The sequence below is a fragment of the Convolutriloba macropyga genome, chromosome 7 (assembly GCF_964194025.1).
Source record: "Convolutriloba macropyga chromosome 7, txConMacr16.3, whole genome shotgun sequence".
Lineage (NCBI taxonomy): Eukaryota > Metazoa > Xenacoelomorpha > Acoela > Convolutidae > Convolutriloba > Convolutriloba macropyga.
The window spans coordinates 25,441,731-25,448,271 of record NC_134474.1 but is presented as its reverse complement, the minus strand read 5'-3'; the positions used below and the strand labels follow the sequence as shown (position 1 = coordinate 25,448,271).

Here is a 6,541-nt window from a genome sequence, read left to right as displayed (position 1 = left end):
ACTATTAGGCCCTCTCGTGCTTTATTTATTTTGCTGTCGTCTTCGCTGCGCAAAGACTTTTTTAAAATTAATGTTGGATCTCGTCATTCGAACTGCTGACTAATTTGTGAGCTTGATTCTGAGAACCGAATTTGAATTAACAAGTTAAGATTAAGAACAGAAGTGGATATCAACAAATTAAAATGGCATGAACAGACATGTTTGACCATGCAGCAGAAAAAGAAAAAAAATATGAACAGGAAATAAGATACAAGCGGGAAACTTGAAATATGGTGTCAATAAAATAAGAGAATGAAGGGCAAATAAATAAGAAGTAATATATTGTATAATAAAAGATATAGTACGCTAATATAAAATAACGATGAACCGATTTCACACACCCCCTTGAACATTGCTAAAAATTGTACAATAAGGACAGTTTTTTTGCAGTAACATATTTACAATTTTAATACTTGGTCCCCGGTTAAATATGAATTAACAATATATGCGCTGATTAAAATAGCTAGTGCTATTTAATAAAATTTAATGTTGAGTTCTTAAGCTTTAGAAGATCTAGTCAGACTTCACATTCACTTACGCCTCGTAAACTGTCATTCCACCTCGTAAATGGTCATGTCGTCTTCGAGGGCCGGGTCATTCTGTAGTCAGCCAAACATCTTTCTCGCGGTTCCTGAGGAGTTACATTTCCAATTAAAGGAGAAATGCTCATCTCTTCTGGAGCTTGTTCTGCTGTTGATTGAAAGGTTTCAACAACAGAGATATTGTGAGGTTAGAAATTTTCGACATCACCAGCTCTGCGTTGACAATATGTTGACAATATGGTGGGGCGGTGATCAAAGAGTTTGAAGATATTTCTTCAAAACCGTAACATGTTGGGCTTCGTCTCGTTCTGCCGCTGGATCTTTTATCTGTAGTGGTGTTAATTGTAATAGGTGGAACTTGTTGAATGCTGTGGGTGGTGCATTTGTGGTTGAGATGATCAATTCGCCTGTCGAGTCGACATTTGTTTCTACATGTTGGTTCCTGATGGCCGAGAAGTTGGGTACCTTAGAGATGCGATCCCAAATAGCGCGTGCAATATTTGACTTTGAAGATGGGACTCCAGTGCCCGGGTTGCGCTTATTCTTTTTTTTCATCTTCTTGTCGCTCTTGATTTTGCTTGTAAAATCTTTCACATGGATTTTTTTAAAATCTTTGGATTTTTTTCCTCCACCAATTTTCTGCCTGTCCTGGGCCCGCGGCGATCAGCACACACCTTCAGTAAGGTTTGTCGTTCATGTTAGGTGCCGAATTTTGGAATGTCACTATTGAGTTCCGTGACCACCGGTTTCCCCGGTTCTTTGATGTTTGGCGTCGTTGGGCTAACATTAATATTGATGGATCCTGGGGCAAGCACTTCGTATAAGCTCTCGGAGTTCTTCTTTGACCTCCGCTTTCCGTGTATATTTGAGTCAACTTAAATTTTAACGCGCTATCTGAGAAAGGAGGAATGGGACGACAGAGGATTGAGCAGAGGAATTTGGAATCGCCATCAGTACTTTTCAGTTTTCCGTTTGCTTCTTTTGTAGCTTTCGTCATTCCTTTTTCGACCTCGATGTCACTTCAATGGCTGTTTTCCCATTTGTTTGCGGGAAGGATGGCCGCAGGGGAAACTGTGTCTTCATCTAAATAATATTTCATAGTGTTCTCGTATGAGACATAAGACATTTTAGGTGTACTACAAATTACGCTCAGCAGGGTATTAGGTTTTCTAACAAGGTGTGTTTTAAAGGGCGATATCTATGTTGTTTTCTGTTTACATATTCTCAGTTGATGAACAAAATTTTTTAATGCATGCTTTACGAGGAGGAGTTAGTTTCAATTTTTCTCCTTTAATACATGCAAGTCTTTTCCTAATTGTCCCTTATTATATTTCTACCAGTCCAATTGCTTGATGGTCGCTTCAATAATATCTATGTTATTCTCATTACTGAAATTATGTCTGATATACTACAAGACCTATTGCTTTATCCAATCGAATAGAACGAGGAAATCCGTGATTTTCTATATACACTTCTAAAAATTTTGTTATATTTGTGCCATTTGCTTTGTCAACTATACATGCAGTGGGGTATTTATAAAAAACGATCTATTGTGGCGAGGAAGTATATTTAAATGTCCGTTTCGTTAGAGATAGGTCCTCTATCATCAAATTGTATTTCGTTTTTTGGTTTAGCACGGCGTATATGGGTTGGAATTGCTCGGCCGGAATTATTGATCTTAACTTCTTAACAATTGCAGTGCGGGGTTCACACTCTGTTCAGTTGACAATCAATTCCCTATTCATGTATGGCCACCAGTTATGGGTGGCCATACAAATCATGCCACAGCTAACCGGGTGACTAGCATGAAAATCATATCGTAGGGCTTCTTGCAGGGCGTTTAGAATGGCTATCTTTTCATCAATACATACACATCCAGATCGTACATGGAGATCCCGCCAGTATGAGTGTATGTACGGATTAAATTGTTTCGATTTTTACTCGTTGTTATTGAGGTTACAATCACGCACCTCTTTGAGTACAGCATCTTTTCTTGTGAGAATAGCTATTAGGGATTCCTTGAGAACCTTTCCATTGATGTTGTCAAATGTAGATATTTAGGGGCTAGCTGTGAGAGGTGTGCTAATATTGGATGATCCTGCCAGCGAAACGGTTATTGGTGTAGCCGACGGATGAATTCTGATTACAAGCAAAGTTTGATTTGGAGCTGAAATGATGAAACTGATTTCGAGACAAAGTTTGGGCAAAAAGCACTTGTTATACGCTTGTTTTTCAACTATGATAGGAATGTCTAGTAATTAGCGTGAAATTAGTCCTACATAATTGAAATTCTCGCCCTGCGGGAGTCTTTGTGTTCTTAATTTGGAAAATTTGAAAGAAAAGGGGTGCGTTTCGCATAGGGAGTGTAGTGAGACCTGGTATTTGTGACGCGGGGTATGCATACTTGGAATAGTTTATGTTGTACTTGGTATTTACTAAGTGATTTTGCTTAGCGGGTGACAATTGAAATGCATGCGTGTGTAAGCGATTATCAAGTGTGCTGATTGCATTTATTGAAACCATGTCAGGTCCAAAATGTGTATGATTTGCCCTGCAGGATAATGTGTTTTAAGTAAATTGTGTCAAGGATGTGCGGATTGAATTAAGTTTAATTTTAATGAATTTGCCGTGGCGAAAACTAATTTTAGTTATTTGACACTGAACTCCTGATCGTAACAGAGACTTTTTTTAGCTTTTTGATCCAGTTGCCAAGAAATGAAATGAACGAGACATTTTTGCGCCTGGCATGTGTTCAGTTGGGAATTGATGGAGGTAATCTATCTACCCAACGAGATAATGACTGTTGTGGGAAATGTTTGAGTGGTTTTCTGTTAATATTGATAGAATTGCTCTGCGTTCTGTAATAACTTTGAACTGTTTTCCATACAAATTGTTTTAGTGTATTTAATAGACCAAAATACATCTAAGATTTCTATTTTTATTACCGCGATATCTTTCAGAGCAGCACCAAGCTCGGCTCGCGATGCGTCACATTTGACTCGTGGTTCGAGTTGCGGGTTATAATAAAACTTTTCATTTGCATTTGCGATACGGTTCTATGTTTCAAGAAAGCAGTTTCCATGCGTATCAGTCCAAATAAATTTAATATATTTTTGTAATAAAGGGTCTAATTTAAAACAAATTTGGAAAGAATTTACTGATATACTGTACTGAAACAAGAAAAGAACAAAGTTTGTTTAAGATTTTAGGTGCCTCTAGAGATAAGATTGAGGATGTTTTTCTTTCGATTGGCGACATTCTTGATTGTGAAATGTGATATCCAAGCCAATTGTTTTCTAGTTTAGCAAAGTGACATTTGGGGAGATTAATCCAAAGAATTTCCTCATCAAGTCTGTGAAGGCAGTCGAACACGTATTTTGGATGTTCTTCTTCTGATCCTTTGCAAACAATCAGTATATCATCTAAAAACAATAGGTATTTTTCAACCCTATTATTGGGTAATTCATTGCTTTTTGAAACTCGCAGGCATATCTCTAAGGCGATAGAACCCAGTTTCAAATCGTTATGTGACCGTTATATCTTCACTTATTATGTTTAAAATGCAGTGATTGGCTGTTTAAGGGTCTAGACTTAGTTGACTATATACAGCCTATTTGATATCTAATCATGAAAAAAAAGTACTGCTTTGCGTCGCGGGACTAAATTGCTGAGATATGGATTCGATTAACTTTTCAGTGTTGGGCATTTGGTATATGTGTTTTTGAATCGCTTTAGTAAGGACTTTTGAGTCAAGTGTAAGTTTTATAGATTGATCTTTTTCAAAGGTGACTATGATTGGTGATTTAAAGGATTGGTCTGAACAATTTGAATGTTTTGATATTTGTTTTTCATCGAGCAGTTATTTAAGTTCAGAGTTCACTTTATTTTAGGTATCTCGTAAATTAATATGTATACGTCTCCTTTTTTGATGTCTTTGTTGAAAATGATTGTGATTTTTTAATTTTGCTGCATGGATTTTGATCTTCCGATTCGAGATATCAGATTTTGAAACTGCAGAGCCATCTTTTCTATGGACGCGCGCTGTGGTGGTATGGTATTTACTTGTTTACCTTTTTGTGATGAGGTTCGTGTGAACGCAAGTCATAGTGTGTCAAAGAAACTGCAATCATTGAGCTGTTTGAGGTCATCAACCACGATTGTGAAAATGGCAACCGCTATAAGCCAGTCATCGCTTGTTACTGGTGTTCGAAATTTAACCTCTATGTGAATTGGTTCATTTGAAAAATTCTGCAGTTGTGATATGTTCTTTTGGCGTACCCATATTGCATATGCACTACTACTAATTAATCGCGGGCCGAGTGGTTTATTTAAAATGCTGCAGGCACTTCCTGAATCAACCAGTAGATTAGAGGAGATGTTTCCATTTTTGATGGGCACAATGAGAGGTTCGGTTTTCTCGAGATCATCGTTTATTGTAAAAACCATCGTGTCTTCTTCGCTACTGTAGTCGTATTCATGCAATTTGAAAGAAGTTCACGAAATCTTTGGGGTGAGGTTCTTCCTCCAGTGTATTGACAAATTTCTCTTTGGATTTGGGGGCTTTTTTGGTTTTTTGTTTTCTGCATATTTTGGCGAAAAGATTTAACAAAAAACCGCAATTGTTACAACTTTTACCTTTGACAATGCGATTATTTTGATGTCCAAGAAGCCATGATTCCCACAATTGGTGCAGTGTAATGGTGGAGGTCGAAAGACTTGTCTGTGGAATTTGTTTGAGATGGACCAACTTGAAGACCTAGTACTGGCTGGGTATTGTTTCGAATTAACGCGTGTCGAAATGAGATTCGTGCTGTGAACTTGTATTTGGTGCTCATTTTGCATCCCAAGTTCCATGTTGATAGACAGCTCTAGAGCTGTCCTCGGTTCCACTGTTTGTTTAAATAGCTCTTTTTGTATTTCAAGATTGATTAAGTTGGTGATGAAAATATCTCTGATTAGTGTTTTTTCTTTGTTTTCAAAGTCACAAATTTCTTTTGGTTCCTTAAATTTGCTTAACTGTTTCTCCCCAAAGTTGTTTTGTGATGAGAAAAACGTGCCTTTTGAACGTTATGTTTTGAGTTCTAATGAATACGTTCTCCATATTTTTTTTTCAAAACTTTGCGGTTGTAAGAGTGTCTACCTTGGTGTGTGGATTTTTGCTGTTGAGAATTCTGCTCCCCCATACCGATGCTAAGAAAGAGCAATGAGACGGTTTTTCTATCGGCAAGTAGTCAGGGTTTATCTCCGTCATTAAGCCTTCTTCAATAATTCTTTGGAATTTATTTTGCTAATTCGTCTTCTGTTGGACGTTTCGGGCATTACGTTCCCGTTCCACTTATGTTCAAAAGCCGATGATAGTTTCTTCGTATATAAGCTCCAGAGGCAATTCTGCCAATTCTGGTTTAGGGCTGAGAAGTGTATCCAAGATGATATTGTCCTTGAGGAGCAAGGCTAATTTGTATTGTACCCTACATTTCTCCCATCGGAGAGGTGGGGCTGGTGTAGGTTTGTCCCAAAAGGCATCGATTCCCATGTGAGCTTGTTTGTTTGCTGGCTGCGCGATGTCGTACTTTATCATTTTGATGTCGACTTCGCTGCGCGAAGACACCCTTTTAAAAGTAATTTGGGATCTCGCCAAGCGAAATGCTTACTTATTTTTGAGCTTGATTTGCGGAGCGAAATTAAAAAAGATTCTGACAACTGAATTTGAATTAACAAGATAAGATTACAATCTGAAGTGGTTCTCAACAAATTAAAACGGTATGAACTGACATGTCTGATAACGCAGCGGGAAATAAAATAAATATGAACGAGAGATAAGTTAAAAGCTGGAAACATGAAATATGGTCTGAATAAAATGAAAGAATGAAGGACAAATAAATAAGAAATAAATTATTGCATCCTATAGAGTTTATTGCACTAAAAAATAGCAATGAACAGGTATCACAGGCCCATTGGTG

The 6,541-nt window shown here is 37.5% G+C and overlaps 1 protein-coding gene across 2 annotated transcripts in view; it reads right to left on the bottom strand.

Annotated features, from left to right (window-relative positions):
• The window catches only part of LOC142342723 (uncharacterized), a 467,707-nt gene that overhangs the window by 348,075 nt on the left and 113,091 nt on the right, over positions 1–6,541 (bottom strand). The gene's annotated exons all lie outside the window — the stretch shown is intronic.